The sequence below is a fragment of the Rhipicephalus sanguineus genome, chromosome 9 (genome assembly GCF_013339695.2).
Source record: "Rhipicephalus sanguineus isolate Rsan-2018 chromosome 9, BIME_Rsan_1.4, whole genome shotgun sequence".
Classification (NCBI taxonomy): Eukaryota; Metazoa; Arthropoda; class Arachnida; order Ixodida; family Ixodidae; genus Rhipicephalus; species Rhipicephalus sanguineus.
In genome coordinates this window covers 108922396-108942005 of record NC_051184.2, presented here as the reverse complement: position 1 = coordinate 108942005, position 19610 = coordinate 108922396, and positions in this window count along the sequence as shown.

Here is a 19610-nt window from a genome sequence, read left to right as displayed (position 1 = left end):
CAGGCTGGCAGAATTCGCGTCACCACAAATGGCTCTGTCCTCCAGACTAGCTGCGTCGACGCGGCAATCACGACACATTAACCTCACTTACAAGACATGTCATATGCGCAGACTGACTGGTTTGGAGCTTATTGCCTTGCGAGAACAGGCTAATCGATGGGCAGTTTTCAGGGATACAAAAGCGGATATTCGATTACTTTTGTCAGCTATTCATCGTGGATCCTATGAACAACTTTTGTCGGAGATACGGAAACGCTACTCTGTGCGATTGAACTCAGGACACGAAGTCGTGCTTCAGTGGTTGCCGAGTCAATGCGGTATTTCCGGCAACGACCTCGCTGAGGAGGCTGCCAGAAAAGGACACGCAGAAAGAAACGTTCTTTTATGCCGTTATTGAGCATTGACGCGGCTCAAACGTAAGGTAGCGCAAAGCATGGCACTGCAAACGTAGTACACATTGGGGCTGACACAACATCGATTGCATTTGCTACACCCATGTCTACGACTGCGGCTGCTACTTGATCTTTACCGGGAGGAAGATAGAGTGTTGTGCCGTCTTCATCTCGGTGTAGCATTTACCGACGCCTACTCATTTAAAATCGAGATGGCCGACAACGCCTAATGCAACAACTGCGCTGTCGGAGCACCTCTTGTGTTACTGCCCGTCCAACGTACACGAGAGGCTTCCTTTCACCTCTGCGCAGCTCTACATCACGTGGACGGAAACGTGGTCGAACAGACATTGTCGACACAAGAGTGCTAATCACACTTTCGAAAGGCAACGAAAGCGCTGCTGCAATATCGAATACAGGACTGATTCACCGTCTGTGATAGCAAAATCGTAACTGTAGTTACATCGGGTCACCACGACATTTCTTTTGTGCCTAGTGTTACCAACTCTTCAATGAAAGGAGTCGGGACGGGAGGGACGGGGATTGTTTCTTTATTGTTTCGGCCTCTTCAGCTGGCTACGTGCTGCTCGCAACACTTTCTCTTGCTGGAGAATGTACCCGTAAAAGTTGTCGCGCTTCGCACAGAAGTTCGGCCAATGTAACTAAAGCCCTTCGCAGCCACCGCTAGCCACCGCAACATTGCTTCGTGTGTGCCACTCGTGAGTACTTCATGTTCTGGTGCGTGACGCGCGTTGTCGGGCGTGTGCTGGGTCACATAAAAATTTCTAACTGGACGGCGCGGAATAAATGCGGGACAGGTAGCTGTCACGAGAGGGATGGCTCGGGACACTGTCGCAAAAACACGGGACAGTCCCGCGAAATCCGAAAGTGTTGGTAACCTATTTGTGACCCGCGTGACCCTGACCAGCGAGCGGCATGGGATCGCGCCATTCCTCCTGAGGACAAGAAACTGCCCAACAAATCATGTGTATGTGATATTCACTTTCATGAGGACATCCTGAAGACTTTCACCCACATGGTCAATGGTAAGAATTAAGGCTGAAATCGCCATCGAAAAGGAGACTCGATCGTAGAATGATGCATCCCAAAAATACTCCCGAACTTGCCTTGATTTGAGTGATTCTAAACCTTGTGCTGTAAATATTTTTTTTTACAGTCAATAGAGCAATTTTGATAAGGCTTGATGCTTGAGGCTGTAAATAAGTTGTGCCGTTTGAGTGCATCACACTATACATGCAATATCTAAAAACTTGTATTTATTTTACGCACACAATGCAGTGAAACAGTTTTTCTTCTGTAGCAGGACTGAAATTGTGGCGTGCAGTACACTCATGCCGATTTTACCATTCAATCATTGCAAGTAACGACGGCCGCGTTACAGAGTGAAACCTCCTGCCTTCAAAAAAGGGAAAGTGAAGAATTACCAGAAAGAAAACAGTGCAAAAAGGATGGAGCACCAAAAAAAGGAAGAGACAGACAACAGCGCTGACTTACAACAAAGATTTATTCGTTAACACCGCGCAATACTTGCACAGTCCTAAAGGAGAAGTACCAACACATCCAAGCACCCATTTTAGCCAAGAATTACGCTACGGGAATGCCTCATATAGAACATTTCTTATAGTGTAATGGATAGACTCGTATGCTACCAAACATCAGTTATCGTGGGCAGTCTAGAAAGCCATAGCTTTACTGACTTTGCCTTACCGCTGCTAGGTATTACTCAGTTATTATTACTCAGATATTACGCAGTGCAAAGAAAAATCTCGATAACATACAGCCGGCAATGTAAACAACGGATCTCTTTCTGAACGGCGGCCCGGCGTCTTGCCACGCAGACTACGCGTTTTCGTCTGCTAGCGGAAGCTTGTGGCGCCGCCAGCGCAAGCAAACCGGAAGCTGCCCCGGCGCCGCGCGACGGGTTGGCTGACGCGGGGAGTTTTGCCACTTACCTGGTTCTATAAACGTTGTTTGCCACGGTCGAATACCGTGTCGTTACCTGTTCATTGCCGACCACAGGGGTAATCATCCGCGTATGCGCATACATTTGCATGTATGATTGTAAGGCATAAATAACCGAACACGCAGAAACAACTGTACAATCAAGGGATGCGCTAGCTGTTGTCACATGCATTTATTTTCTCGCGCCCGTGACGACAGCCACACAAAGTTCATGCACAGTCTTTTTCTGAATTATACAGTATGCGCTCAAAATGTCCTACAGTGGACGTCTTTCGGACCATGAGTTATCCTAGAAAAATACTGAAAAGTATGCTCTCGGTACCATCCTGTGAATGCCTTCCCGAGGGCGCACTCACAACGTCGCATAACCCATTGGGGATGTTTGTGCCATTTGAGGTCCAGTGAGGACTACCTCAGGTCGTCGCGTGTCCTCTGGGTGACAGTTAGCCCAACGCTAGGGAACAGTATATGCAACGGCACTACCAGAAAACTCCGAAGCGATGGAAGGCCTACGTTAATGACGACGTGCCCGAAGATCCATCGAAGGTTTCAGCGCGACTTATTCTCTGGTTCTACGTCCGTGTCCTGTCTGTGAAAGTGGGCAGGTGTGAAGGCTTGGTGTCAGCGCGAGTTTCTGTCTCTGGAGTTCGGACATCCGTGATCGTGTCTGTGACTGTGCGTGGTTTAACTCGAACGTCTCTGCACTGAGAATCAACGTAGAAACAACCTAGCATCACGTAGCTGAAGTCTAGCAATGAGCTAGAAGCAACCTAACAACAACCCTCATCAGCTAGCTAAGTCCTCAGAGTCGTCCAATTTCGCTTTTCAAGGCTTGCGCGGCTTGGTGTTTACTGCAAGCTTCGCCAATTATTTTATTCTTTGTCTCCTTAACTTGAACCAGAAGCATCTATTTTTACTTTTCAGAAGACCTTTTTCGAACGTCCGTGAAACTGAAAGTAGCTGCTCGACCAGAATAGTTGCGAAGGGAAACAAGGTTATTACTCGGTGCTCTTGCCATTAAGAGGATCTTCAAGCAGAAATTGCACAGTTGAAAATTCAATTCGAAATTCTTAATTTCCTCGCATACAGTGTCAGTATTGTCGTTTGTTGACTCTTGTAGATGTGATAACCTCCACGAGATTGTCACGTTAATTTAGCTGGGAACGCGTCGGGGTCCACGGGCAGCAAAAATCTTGACCACGGTCGGTTGGAAGGGCACGTTTTGAGATAAGAATTCCTAACGAACGAAGCATGCTCAATATTCGTGGTGTTCAAGAGCTGTGTTCTTTAATAGTGACCACCACGCTGCCAACCGCATATTCGACATGAACGTGTCTGCTGCCACATGGCAGCGCCTTCTCCGTATTGAATAAATAGAGGAGGCGTTCCGCAGCCAGGCGAAGTATCATATTAGTAACAAATATTCTTAAAGGGCGTTCTCGTCGCTTACATAATAAACGACAAACGCTGGCGTGTCCGGTGTTACATTGGTCATTTTCGACGGTGTTACAGCAGGCAATCGGCCACGATGAGCAACCGGGAATAACAAGCATCTATGCAATGCAGGTGGTGAATTACGTCGTGGGTACAACACAAGCACTTTCCTCTTGATTGTATGCAAACAACGAACTGCTTCCCATTTCATCGCTGCATTCGTTTTTTTTCTGTTCGATGAATACTTATCCACGCATAAACAATTACTCGTGCTCACTTACCAACTTCGATGCGTGCCTGCTGGTATCCATCGGCGCGATAGTTGTTAAAGATGGTTGGTCACTCAAAATAAAAAGATGGTTCATCCCTCCGTCATAGGAATCGGAATAACATGAAATAAAGCGTGCCCTTACAGAAGTACCTGAATGTTTACTGTACATTGATATAAGATAGTTTGTACATTGTGTATTGATGTCTGACAGCTATAGAACTGTTTAACGTGGATACATCCACTTTGATGATTAGTGGTACATCTCCATCATGACGGCTAACGTCCATGTTAAATGATTAAACATACCCTTGTGGTAGCTGTAGTAGTTAAAGTGAAAGCGTAATCAGACAACGAGGTGTGATAGCCAGAAGAGCGTCGCATATTGGACGCAGACTTGGGCGCCATCCCACGGCATGTTAAAATGTGATTGAACACCACGGCCGGAGTAGAGGGAAACGCAAAGCGCGTCGTGACGCCCCGGTAGCCCGGCCGCGATTTTTCTAGGGGTGAGCGCGTGAGCGGGGAACGCGGTGTTACAGCCAGTTGAGGCAGGTGCGCGTCGCATGGCTCTTTATGGTTTGGATTAGCGTGGTGCTATGAGCGAGGCCGACGCTTTTACGACGCTTGGGCTAAGATCGCCACCTCGCGGTGTGTTAACGCATTGACAAAGTTGAGCATCTATTGAAAACGCGCCGAATGGGACGGAGGTGTAACGCCTTACAGCTGCTAATCGCGGAAGCCACAGTAATGACGAATTACTTTACTTTACCGCTCCCAGAGGGCAAAACCACCCGCCGACCGGGAGAGTGGTAGATATAAAGGGCGCGTTTGTAAAGAACGCAGAGTCTGTGACCGTGGCACAGTAGATAGCGTGCCCGGCATGTGTTGTTGCGGACCGGGCGGTCGTGGGTTCAATGCCCGCTGACGGAACTTTATTCGTTGCCTTCTGATCGTGTAATTTTTTCGGTGTCATTTCCGTGACGGAAATACGTCACTGAAGACTTAGTGGACCCCGGCATAAAACACTTTCGTGTTAAAAAATTTAAGAGAAGCCAGCGTTGAAATAATTTTTTCTTCAAAACAAGCATGTCCTATTTAACTTACCAAGTGATTTGTAGTGCAAAATATTGATTATCTATTTATTGGGGGTAATCTTTTTAAAAAATGCATTAAAAGTGGTAGTCACGCCAGCCGTGATAAGTGACTAATACCAGAGTCCTTCAATACTTCTCCTGGTCATGAAGCTCCCATGAAAGTTTGATATAGGGACAGGAGCAGCCGCTAGGGGCGCCCTCGCCCGTGCTTGGGCATCGGAGCGGCACCGTAGCTGAAGTTGTACGGCGTCAGTCGGAACTGAAAAACGTGATTGATAGCACCCGTGAACGTTTGGTACATCTTCAGAGTGATGTTACCCTCACGGAAATTCGGGGAATGTCTACTACAGTGCCATTAGCGTCGAATGAGGCCTTAAAGCTAGAAATTGGATGGAAACAAACGCATGCTGCTTCCGCTGTGCGCGATATTCTACCACTATAAACGAAGGCTTTTTTCCCCTGAAGAATCTAGGGCAACATTGTGGTTGATACAGTGTCCTTCAAGGACTCTGGCGGATATTCACGCGTCGCGGAAACGCAGTGGTGGCAACTTTTGATCGTGCATATCAAATCTTTCAGGTTATACGTGGTTGTATACGAAGATATCGCAATATAGCCTCGTATTTAAAGACACAAGAGCCAGTTTGAGTGAATCTGTTCTTTGAAAATTGACGATGATCGACGGATAGTTCACAGGGCTTTCCCCAGGTTTTCGTGTGTTATTACGCGTTCATTCATCACTACAGTGCCGTGCCGCGTTTGAACTTCGGTTGCTCATGCAGTACTGTGTAATTTTCCCAGTCCTTCTTTACTGTTTTTACTGCCAAGGCGAAAGCCTTACATGCCTCATCAAACGCGAAAATTGACCGTCGGCGTCCCACGTCGGCGGCGTCAACACGTAACGCAAAAAATGGTCATCTCGTGATAACGTATTTATTGCGCTCTTCAGTTGCGACTTCCGCTAAATTATTTTTCTTTATTTCCGGCATCCGTAAGCGTCTCGGTCTTCATTAGGTGTTGATACATATACAATTAGCACGTTAGGACCAGGCTTATTACGCACGACGGTTAGGAACTGTTTTATTCATCCGTCAGATTCAAACCTTATTAAATCGCCAGCACTCAAGATCAAATGTTTTTATTTAGTACAGACGTTTGCCCTAATACACATGCACAACACAAGGTATATGGAAACTGGTAGCGAAGCTTCCATAGACGCCCATACGTTCAGAAAATGGCGGCTCTTAAGCTGCTCATGGGGCTTAGCGCCATCTGTGTGAGGAGGGAACACTTCCGGCGGAACAAAAAATAAGCCGGATGTGACGCAAGATTCAATAAATAAGTGACGTTATTTTGGTGGCACTGGCGCGAAATTTGACTTAAAATCACTTCAGGCCTTTGATCATTGAGGGCACACGTCATTGCCATCCGACGCAAGTTGTCGAGTGTGCTCCTCGTCAACGCCGGCTCAACTAGTAGAGACTCGTGACTATAGCATGCTGTATGAATCGCCTTGGTGTTGCTGAAAAATCTTGCATTTTCTCTGAAGCTTTATGCTGCATTCTTGTCTTGCTGTACTAAAGAAATAAGTTGATTACCTTGATTGTATTTTTTTCTGCCGTGGGATACAGAGCCCAAAATGACACTTGACCACACTTGGCTGCCATCAGCCCTCCCCCCGTCCCCGTAATAAATTGCTGCCGACGCCACTGCTCCGTTGTTAAATTGCGTCGCACATACGGAGGCCGCCCTCGTGCCTTAAGTATAAATCAAGGTCATATAATACTTGCGTGGTTTGTGTGCTTCAGTTCTAAGAGAAGAAATATAACGTCTAGTCACAATCATGATATTTCAATTTTTTACTGGATCAACATAATACAACTTTATTACACTGTACAAAATCAGCAACAAGCATAAAAATAAGTACAACATGCGTACGGACACTAAATACATTATGATCTCATTTAGCCACCGATAAACTGACCTTACCCGTGACACATAGCATCAAGCGTCAATGAAAGTTTCAACAGCGGAACTACTCTCAAACAAGAGAAAATAACTAGTGCATTATTGCCAACGTGGGAGATTCCCACTGCGCGCGTCTCTCAGGACTCTAAATACAGGTTCACCATCCAGCCATCCATTGCCTTAACAATCTAAATATGGAGCCAACTGAAGGGGCACATCTCAAAAACTACAACTTTGCTTGTGTAAGTGCGACCAATATATACCATTTTGACATTTTCCACCAACAGGTCGTTAGGTATGAACGTTTCTAGTTAACATTCAGGGTGGTTAACTTTTTTGCTGTTAATATAGTTATATTCACACGCTTTCCAAGCAAAGCAGCGTGCTTTGAACATCTTATAAGTCTTATTACACCACCTATGTCTGAGGGTCGCAGGAAAAGAAGCAAGCCAACGCGCCAGCACAACTTTGCTAATCTGACGTGGTGCGTACAGAGAGATCTAAAATGGCTGTAAATATTTAGCAATAAAACGTACATGACAAAAATACTAGTGTGTCTTGTTCAAGAAGGTAGGCGAGCAAGCCCCGACTAATTAAGCAGCCTCAGATCGTCGTTTTTTGCATGTGTTACCCCGTTTTTTTTCTTTCTTTTTTCTCCATTAATGACATTCGTGCCGTATAAAAAAGGGGCGCATGAAGCGTGATGTGCGTTATTCAACGATTTCGCACGCACTCACGATCGCAAGAAAAGGAATAACCCATGGCGACACTCGCCGATAAAGGCATTCAAGAATAAATGTGAGATACATGATGTCATCCGGGGCATACGCGCTCAAATTCAGATCTCACTCAAACACACGTAGGACGAGCGTCTGGTCCGGGCGTTCTGTTAATCTTACAACGTCGCCCTGGCACTCCCACCTTCTACTGCAAACGATCGACTGTATGCCCTAGGAGTTCACAATACTACACAGGAAACCCTACAAACTAAGAGAATTGCCTATCAAGTCCAACTCAATCACAGAGAGTAAGGGACATCATTACCAGCCTCAATATTTCGCATTTGGTGACAGTCCAAGATCGCCAGATACCCCGAATGGCATACGCTCCCGCATCGATAGTCAACCGCTCATCCTCACAAAGAATCATTATCTCCGCTCACGAACACGATTGGTGCGCACTTCAAGCGGCATGGTTATCAAAAACATGGGATCACTAGCCAACTGCTTTCCATGTTGATTGTGCAGGACTGCACGTCTTTACAGCTGCAGCCTTATTGGCTGCAGTTCGCCTTCTTAATGACCAGAAAATATCATATTCCGAGTGGCTGCCATGGTAGAAGAAGCAATCGCCCTTGCCATCTGCACTAAGTCCAAAGCCCACATCCTCACGAACTCGCAAGAGGCCTGTCGACATGCATGGTAGCGTTTGCAAACAGGCTACCCAGATCGTAAGTTCTCCTTTCCCCTCCCCGAATATTATGAGGCCCATCTCCATGGTTCCTACCATCAGAGACTCGCCGAAGGGAATGTCGCTGCACATGCGCTGGCCCGTGAATCACTTTACTAGGTGACCCATTACGGTATTCTAGTGGTTATGGTGCTCGACTGCTGAACCGCAGGTCGCGGGATCGACTACCGGCCACGGCGACTGCATTTTCGATAGAGGAGAAAATGCTCGAGGCCCGCGAGCTTACACTTAGGTGTACGTTAAAGAGCCCCAGGTGGTCGAAATTTCCGGAGCCTTCCACCACGGCATCTCTCATAATGATATCGTGGTTATGGGACGTTAAACTCCAACAATTATAATTAATTTTACTGGGCGCTCCACTCTGCTGTCGACCGTACACCTGTGGCGGCCTCGGACTCAACCACCGCCACCCCCTGAGGCACCAACTACATGTCACGACACCCACCTCTCAGTGGTGCAGGGTTACGGTGCTCGGCGGCTGGCACGCTTGGAAAATGCATTGAGAAAATAAATTCAGTTGCTGAGTCTTCGCGCTTGCTGCATAGCTTTATGCTTAACTTGTGCACATTGAAGCTCAGCATTTCTTTTTCGTGCAAACCAATGCAGCCTGACTCGAGCGAAGAGATGAAACAAGTGGTCATAAACTTCCTCATCACAAACGGTGAGCGTCCTTTCGACCTTCTCGCGAAGGTGCATACATAGCGTATGTCCTACTCTGTTCGTAGAGAAAAGGCTCCCAATGGTGTTTTCGAAGACATTTTCACAGCCCTCAACAAAGGACACAAAAGGAGAGGAAGGCACTGAGAGACCTCCAAAGTCCGTTTCTGCAGCACCGTTTGCACTCAAATAAAGGAGAATTTGGTTACCCTCAGTTAACTCCACACCTTCGACCCTGAGAACACAATTTTGGGCCTTTCCGACACACGAATGCGACCTCAAAAATTTTGCCGCAAGCCAACCCGCAAAATAAACTAGGTTATTTTGCTCAATGTCCGAGAGTTCTTCAGCGCAAGGGTCATCTGCGATCCCAAGCGAGACTATGTTTTCGGTACCAAGAGCCGGAGACGGCGCCGAAAGGTCTGTGGGGAGGGTCGCCAAGATCGATGTCATGTCCTCGGCGCAATTAGAGCTCTCAGACAGCTTGAACAGGTTACTGACCAACAGATGTCTGAAAGCGGCCTGAAACTGACGAGCTGTGGTGTTGGCGTTAGCTCCTGATTTGGAACGTACAACCGAGAAGGTGTTTTCCAGCGCGTCTTGATTAAGCCTCCTTGTCAGCAGATATGCAAATCCATAATGAACGCTGAGATGGTCGCATAGCATTAGGATAGACCGCATTGTCAAACAAAACCCGCGCACACGGGGCGGTTGCCTCGGGCACCCAACTACTTGCATGTTCTCAAACAGCGCAATGCATTCCTCCAGAAACTCTCTATGGACAGAGCCATTGCACATCGCAGATGCGTAAGGTGTTTTTGCCACTTTTTGAGAACTGTTGAGGCAGTCAAACAAGCGGTCTACCCTTTCGACAAACCGTGCAGTATGGATTGCTTCGGAGGGTAGCTGCTGAAAAGTCATCAACATGTACATCGCAGCTGCACAGTGGTTGCTAAAAACCTGTGCGGCCAACTTTACAGACATCTTTGATGCAAATGTTAGATTGAAGTGCTTGTCGCTCAGTCTTGGGATGGAACGAATTTTCCGCGCGCGGTCCTTTTCGTAAGTATCTCTTATGTAGTGGCTCTTCACAAGATGATTCCCTATTTTGAAATCATACTTAAAGAGCATGTTTCGCAAGCACTTAAGCAAGTGAGGAGCATCGAAAATGAAAAAGAGCCTCCGCCCGTCGATGTCTGCATAGGGCTGTTCGGTAGTCACAAGGCTTGCAAAAAGGGACACGTTCTGGCTTCCCTGGTCACAGACCACAGCCACTGGTTGCAAGCCAGCGTCACAAAGGGACTTGTAGCATTGAAAAAGCAGGTCCTTCAAAGCACTCGCAGGTGCCCCCCGATGCGCGAAAAAATAGCAAAGGGGTTGTTTCCACGCCGTTCGGATACCTTTAGCCATAAAGACAAGAGCCTTGTTGCAAAGGTTATTTCCTTGAACACCATCATATTCTTCCAGGCCTTCGAATCTGTCATGGGATGGGTTGTACGAAAGCTCTCTCTTGATGTGCATTTCATCGAAAACAATGCAACAGGCTCTGTCACTCATGGAAAAGGTAGCCGCTCGTCTCTTTATAAGGTCGAAGATTTGCGGGAAGAACCCAACCCTTAACGGGACTCGCTTAAGCCACAACTGCAGAGATCGCACTGACGGCAGCCTTAGGAGTCGCCTACAGTACCTATAGCCCTTTGGGCTATGGAAGTAGAGTCCAAGGGCAAAGGATTTGTTTTGGCTCGACCAGCGGCGACCAAAGCGGCTCACGTTGTTCATCCTCAGCTGAGCCTCCACGAGTGCTGCAACAGCTGGAGACACGTGTGAGCGGACGCTTCGGACGACTTCCCCAAGGGTTAGGGCTTGACGCTGCCTCTGCAACCTTGCTTGCAGCCTCCGGTTTAAGTCCCGCTGTTTCCGCAGCTTCGCCTTCAGCTCCTTGGTTTTCCTCCGCACGTCGCGGTGACTCGTGCAGGGCACTGTGAGAGATGCGGGTTTTTTAAGGAGTACGCTCTGTAGATGTTCGACGCATAATAGGAGTCGTTAAGGAAATCATATGATAATGACCACTCTTCGTGACATCTTTCTGAGCTGTAAATGTGAACACTTCATAATATTTTACAGAAGCTTTGCAAAATGAAAAGGATCGGTGATTGCGCACATGCCGTTATGAACAAGTGCTCTATGATAGAAGGATCATTCGGTGGCAATGCAGTGTACTCTCTTTATTACCTTATACCTTAGACAAAGACTACCTCTAGAACATATAGGGTTACACAAGGATGGAGAAATGATTTTCCGGATGGTTATTTGTGCAAAATTAAGGCATATGAATTACCGTCCAACTGCTGGCTTTCACATTGTTGACTGACATAGAAGGGAACGTTTCAGCGTATTTCAGGATCGAAGTGGCCGCTTGACGAGTGATTCTGCGCGAATAGGCAGACCTGCCCGGTCTACATTTCATGTTGTAGGAGATTGTGCCCAGTGCAGTGAGGTTAAGTAAAATGAATATTTGTAGATACACAAACATCTAACATTGTATAGAATCATAGACTTCGTCGATAGACTATTTGTGGCGTGCACGTCGATATGCGCACAAATAGTCACAAAGTCACAGAAATTCCTTTTCTGTTATTGTATGTTTGGTGTGACATGAAATCTTTGCAAGAACAGTTATTTTTCTGAAAGACCACTTTTTAGTCGCGATATTTCACCATATTGCAAGGATAATTTTTGGGAGCTCTAGAGATATAGCCAATGGCAGGACATCGCATCATGAGGGGTTTTGTATTCCAATGAGTGATGCAATGATTTTCAGAACAAACTTTTGTACTGGGGCGAAATTTTTTACCGTTGTTATGGCTTTTACTCTTGCCTCACATGTTTGTGAAAGAAGATGGCATGTTGACGTTCAAAATGACTCACTAATGCTCACCTTGGCTTAAAACTTCAGCAGCTACGCCAGTGACAGAGTTGATTGTTGGAGTCTGTGCAGCCGACGGAGCCTGTGGTAATGCGGCCTGTCGAGCCTCGTTAGCTCTGGCTTCTTGTACAGGAACTGCGTTGTCCACCAGCACGTTGTCCCGGTGTTCTGCGTATGAGGTAGATATAGTGCAATTTAGCATGTCGAACGAGGAAGAAAAGAAAATTAAAGGAAGAAGTGACGAGAGCACCGCAGAGATTACATCGGGACAGTAGTTACCTAGGACTTCTTGGGGAGGTGCCAGGCATCCATGTGATGGACGGGCGTACGTGTGGTCGCAATGATCCCTTGTTGCGCTGCACCCTGCAGTTTATTGAGCTTGAACTTATTGTCTGAGAACAGTGGTGTTTCCGCTCTATATACGTTGCTTAAGCTCCGAGAGGCAAGGTTACCTTCTGCTCCCGATAATTCCGTCTCGGAGGCGCTGCCTTCAGGAAGTCGGATGAATGTCGGCTCGAGAACCGACGGAACCTGTGGAGCCGCGTTCACTCTGGCCTCTTGTGCAGGAACGGTGTTTTCCACGAGAACGTTGTCCCGGTGCTCTGCGAATGAGGTAGATAATATGGTACAATTTAGCCGGTCGAACGAGGAAGAAAGAAAACTAAAGGAAGGAGTGATGAGAGCACCCCAGAGATTACATCGGGCCAGAAGTTACCTGGGACTTCTTGGGAAGGTGCTACGCATCCATGTGATGGACGGGCGTAGGTGTGGTCGCAATGACCCTCCGTTGCGCACCACCCTGCAGTTTCTTTATTGGGAAGGGGGGGGGGGTGGCTTATTGCAGGATAGTAGTCATGTTTTCAATCTTTATAAGCTGTTTTCGCTTCAAAAAGCAAGGTTACCTGCTAAACTGGATACTTTCCGCGCGGCCGTCTCATTCGCTTGGCAGCCCGTGGACAAGGCGTTTTCTGGGAGGTACGAGTTCACGTGGCCTGGCGAACCCGACTCTGCAGACACGATACGAAAGATTAATGCAACGTGTATCTTTGGTGAAAAGCTACAAATGTCACCTTCAGTCTTTGAAGCCTGGACACGATGCTGGCCACGGTCCCCACACGTGTTGTCATGGTTAGCTCCGGCGCCTGCTAGAAAGATGCAGTATGCGCTTATTAATTTTTTTCCTGAGAATGAATTCTTAATGCTAAAGCAGTTGTTTCTATCAATTCTCTCGATCTATTAACTCTTCTATATATTACCTATAAACACACTATCTTTTGTGTGAATAATTGTGCATGCATGCAAATTGTAGCGAGAAATACGGCTCATAGTTCTACTTACCGATGACAGGAAATACCGTAGGTACTGCGTCTTGGCCGCATCGTCCTGTACGACACCGTGCCCGTCGGGCACGGTACTCACGTGCTCACCCGCGTTACAACGCACCTCGCAACTCCACACACAGCAAAAATAAAGTTCCCACCAAAATAATTAGCAAAAACTAATGCATGTGCACAACACCTAAACACGTGAGGGGGCGTTTCGTAGCAGACGAACTTTACGCGCGCCTTTCCGAACACTACAAGGACTGCGTCGCAGAGCAATGGCATGTGTCATTCTTTAGAGGGCGCTAATAAGAATATTTTTGATAATGCATATACATTTTCATGAATTCTTTGTACACTGGATCTAAATAAATGTTATTCTGAAATAAATCTCGGTCATAAAATATAAATATTATTTTGTTGTTGAATAAAATTAGGTTTTTTGTTATTAGTGTTTGTTCCCACCACACCTAGTCGCGCTTCAATCGCTACTCCCATAACTCCCCATGCTGATGTCGCTGACAATAGGATCTGAACCGCTTTTCGCCCGAAGCTTCGCGACCTATTTGGATAGACCTTGCACAACACATACCTTGTATGTATATCAAACATTTTAAAGAAATAATTCGCTCGCATGACGAAGGTGCGCCTCTCTTGCGCTGTCACCCTAGCAAGCTTCAGCTGGTATATAGCGCTGAAGTCGCTGTTCCAAGCAACGAACGTGTGCTTCCAATTTTTGAAGCTGCGAGGAACTGCATATAGCTCCGACTGTTTGGCATGCCACCTCTACGCTTTTGGTAATCTCAGTGCCTGTGTAAAAGAAAATGGCGAACATTTCACTCCTCGAACTCACGTTTTACGGGCATGCAACGAGTAAGTGTGCGTCAAGGCGGTCAGTATGCTCACCTTGATTAGCTGTGTTATTCTCCGCAGTAGCTGAGTCAGAGGGGCTCGTGCACAGTGTCGGTGCAGCCTCAGCTGTCTCCACATCTGGTGATGGTTCCCGACGACGCTTAGAACGCGTTTGCTGTCTAGGCAGGCGAACTCTGGACGTTTTCGCGCTTGACAAATACGCCGGGAGGCCATCGAAAATCCTCGCGTCCGGCAGGAGTTCAGGAACGTCGCGCTGCGACGTTACGACAGCACCTCCGATTACCCACTGGTCCTCGCGAACGATGTCACTCTCATCAAAGTGCTTTTCACAAACGCGTACATGTGGGGAATCGAATGTGAAACCACCAGTTCCTTGTCGTGTTATGGCGCGCTTCCACTTTTCCCGCCGTTCGGTGTCTCGAGGAAGCGAGAACATCGACATTTTTTCGTCGTTTGCCTTTTATCCGGATCGACATCCGAGTATACAGCAGGTACGCGGCATCCTTCCCGGCCTTCAGGTACAACACGCTAGCCACATGAAAAGACATACGGCGAAAAGGACGCGCTAATACGCCACAATATTTCGCAGTGACACCGGCAGTCTTCTCTTCTTCTGTCGGCACGATGCCAACGGACTGGACGCAGCGCCGCCCCGCGGCCTCCACTTGCAGCGCACAAAGCTCCCTCATAGAGTTACGGCGCAGCTTCATGACCAGGAGAGTATTGAAGGACTCTGCAAATACGTGGCTTAATTCAGCAAAGCTTTGGCATTTGTGTAGCAAACGCTTGGAGCAATGTGATGAACTAGAATAAATATTATGCAGTAAATATCATGGTAGAAATGTTAAAAAAACCAAAAAGACGGGGAAAGAGAGTCAATTTAGACTGATTCTGTTTGCAAAATCAGCTGTCAAATAAAAATTATTTCATCAATTTATTTTATTCTAGTTCACTGCACAGAGATGTATGTTGTAAGTTATTCTACAAAATCTCAGTTCAAAGCACACAATTAGAAAATAGTTATGAAAGTTCGCGTCTCGCGATTGGAGCAAATTTCTGTTTTGAGAAAAACGTAAACAAAGATTTCAGAGCTTGCAAAAGGTGTGCGTTCCCATTGTTACCGTTTTTAGAGATTTAAAAACAATTAGAAACACACAGTTATATATAACGACATCCTCTTATGTAACACTCAGAATAAAATTGATAAAGTATTTTGAATATCATTATTCTAGAAGAAACAACACTTACTATTGAAACCAACGCAATGTGGTTTCGGTTTCGCTATACGAGTAGGCGGTATGGAAACCATGCTGTAACTCCCAAAGTAAGACCTATAGGAGGTTAATTTTTGTTGCAACATATTTTTGAATGTTTGGGCGGGCACCAAAAAATAAGAAAATGAGACTCGACCTCGCGAAAAAGAATTGACCTTGAAGCTGGCCTACCACCTTAAGAGGGCAGGGAAACGCGAGATCGACAGCGGTAAACCAAAAACTGCAAACACAAAAATCCTTTCATGGGATAAGCTTTTTCACATTGCAAAATATGTTCAACTAAGAAATAAAAGCAATTGGTATAATACTTTCTTTTCTGCTGTGTAATCAACAAGGCTTTCTCTTTGAAGACTACATGCAGCACCATAGTGAAGTGTGCGTTTCGGCTCCGCAGTGTTCGCTGTGCTGCCACAAAAGGTTGTTGCCAGGTATGCAATAAATGGTAAACCATTTAGTGTACTTTGAGCATCTAACACACAACACAAAACAAGAACTAATTGACAACCGATTCCACTCTGTCCTTGTCTTGTGTGCTGGATGCTAAAATTGCATATACTAACACCAAAAGGGTTACATTATTTTATCTGAAGTTGTGCGTAGTCTATTACGAGGCTGTGGTAAGCTCTCCTCCTTGGCTGGAAAATAAGCAGTACCCTCGCCAATAACCGCTTTCTTGTTTCTTTTTTATATTTTTAGGGGAGTAGGAGACGACCTAGAGTACAGCGTGCTCTCCTCCGCTTATTGCTGTACGCGGGGGAAGACAGCCAGCGAGTGTCAATGGAGCCGAATGAATAGGAGTCACTAATGACTGCTCTTCCGCTTCAACAGTAACTGTGGCGCAAGTTTGTTACATAACGGTTTTTCTCGGATTGTGTATTTATACAAAAGCTGCTCTCAAATAAAACAACCAACGATGCTTTATTTTGTATGAAACGAGAAACCTTATTCAAAACTCTGTTGTTGCGGGCAGGCGCCGCTGCAAGGCCGGCACTACTATTACAAACGCTGTCCCCCGGATCCCATGATCTGTTGCTGAATCTATGGCAGTTGGCCTATAAAAACGGCAGTGGGGTTTAGCTGTGAGAATAGAAAAGATGTGCTGCAGAGTCACTCGTCTTGTATTGTTTCGGAGAGCCTCAGTCCAGATATTACGACTTCTCTTCAACATCTTCAACTCTTCCGTGACCGTGGCAGAATTGGCCACATTTTATGTTTTTGTTTTTATTTTTTAGTAGTAATGATATCATAAATACGGTGTGATATATATTAATATGAAGCTAAATGATTGTATTTTCTAGTCGTATTACTTCAGAAATTTATAATAAGGTATAGAATTTTTATGAAAAATAAAACAGATCCCACGCAATGTGGGAATCGAAGTAATGCGAAGCAGCCAGCAAAGAGCTGCATATATCGTCTTGTTTATCATTGAGGCAAATGAAGTCATTCATGTCGTGACATCTAGTTCACTATATATTGCAAGTTTGCCATGAATGAATGGATGTACAATCTGGCATACGCCATGCTAATGAAACGTGCACTCTGGTACATATATACGATTCGAGATCTGCTATTTATATTCGACACGCACTCAGGTGACACACTGATGTTGGTATATACCCAGCTAACAAAACGGCCGCGAGCGCACCACGAGCGTGGCGTCTATATCATGCCCTACATGACATGCGCTCATGATTGTCATATTAACTCCTGTTATTTATGTTTGTCACACAGTCATGTCGCGCAATACCAATTTTGGTGTATATCAACCGAACGAAACGTCCGCCAGCGCACCATGAGCGTGGCACGTAAGTCATGCTGTGCATGTCATGCGTGTCATGATTTTCATATAAACTCCTGTTATTTATGTTCGCCATACACTCTTGCCAAGCCATACCAATTTTGGTATTTATCAAATTAACGAAATGGCCGTAAGAGCCCCAAGACTGTGGCATGTAAATCATGCTGTACATGACATGCCTGTCGGGATTTTCATGTTATGACCAGACATTTATGTTCGTCGTACAGTCATCTTGTGCCATACCAATTTTGGTATACACCCCATGAATAAAACGGCCAGGAGAGCACAAAGTCGTAGGCGGCTAGATAGATGGATAGATAAGCGCAAAGTCGTACAAGTTCGCTAAGAAATGCTTCGCATTTAAAAAACAGTTATTGAATATCGCGTAGACCATTTTCAATGTTATGCCACCAGCATGAAAGAAAAGAGATACGAGAAATAATCCGAGATATACAAAATATTTCCACCACAGCTTTCTATGTTAGAGAAAGGTGTGAATGATTTAGGTCAAAAAGCGTATGAGTTACACATCATTTTTTCTGCCCAGTGAAAACTCTATTATTTCCTCAGGTTACACGGTTATCTTTTTCCCTCTATTAATTTTTCAAACAGCATAATTGAGAAGACAAATAAATTTGGTACTGAGCCATATGTATTTTAGCAAATTATGTTAAATAGCAGCGCAGGAAAAAATCAGACACCAAGAGGTAGGACTGCAAGTGGCAACACCATCCCAAAGCATGGCTTCCCTGCACACGTAAAAGTTTTCTGAACTTCTAAGCAACAAGACAGTCTGCAAGTTTCAATGTCTGACGTTATTGAAATAGGTGGAGCTATGTCTGAAAGTTCTACTATGTGAAAAACATGGCAGATCCCTCCGTCATAGCAGTCGGTATAACACGAAAGTGAAACCTGTCTTCACACATGTAGTACTTATTGTGTAGTGATACGTGAGAGCTTGTATAATGTATATTGGTGTTGGCAGCTGTACCACCGTTTGACGTAGAGGCGCCCACGTTGACGCCTAGTGGCACATCTCCATCGCGATGACTAACTCTCATGATCACGATTTAACCGTCGTGGTAGCTGTAGTTTTTAAAATACCTGGACACAGCGTATCCTGAATCCCGTGCAAAGATGACATCAAGCACATAACCAACACTGGTATTCTATATGTACTTCTTCACAGCGTCAATAATTAAGGAGAAAGACGGTACTGTGTGCGCTCCCGAGTGATAGGGTGACCTACGCCTGTGCGCATACAAACAATCCCACACTGCACTTCAGCAGCATGGAAGACAGAGATTCGTAGCTTGAACCGCGAACGCGCGCAGGCGTTCCACGTCCTGCTGCCCTCTTTCTCGCTCCACCAGGGCGCGACATTCGCCCGTAGACATCTTTGCCTTTCTGCAGCGCTTATTGCAGCAGTTTATTGGTTGGTGCTATTGCACTCGAAGGAGGCGGAGGCGGAGAAACACCGTTGGCGCATGTAGGAGCTGCGCCATTCCGACGATGAGCCGTCACACGCTAACACAAAGTGAAAGGCGAAGAACGTAACTGAGTCTAGGGCGGCTCCCCGATGCTAGCGCGGCTAGTGTTCTTCGCTGGTATCGAGACGCTTAACCATGGCCTCCAAGAACGATATGCTTTAACTGCGTCGTCATCGGAGTCATCGGAGTCGCTTCTGCTAGACACAGCAGAAAATTCGAGAGAAACAGCAGAAAAAACAGTGACCCACGTTCTATAGGTGCGGTCACGAAAGAGTTTTTTGGGGTCGTTTGAAATTGAAGGCTAGAGAGAAAGTGCAAAATCAAGAAAAAAAAATTAAGAGCCCTTACCCTATGCAAATAATGACTGATCTCCCTTTCATAGCAATTGGTATAACACGAAAGTCAAACGTGTGTTCACAGGGGCCGTTGAGTGCTTGTTGTGCATTGTTTCGCCACAAGGGCGAATGAATGAATGCTACAGCAACAAATTCTAATATCATGCGATGAACGGCAAGGAGCTCGAAACTTTCAGCACGCGCTAAAGCATAAAGGACGCACGAAAACAATATACACAGGACGATCGCGAACGACTGTTGCAATTGTTATTTTGTGTGTGAGCAGCTCACTCCTTTTGGAAAACGCGACCGCCGCAGCG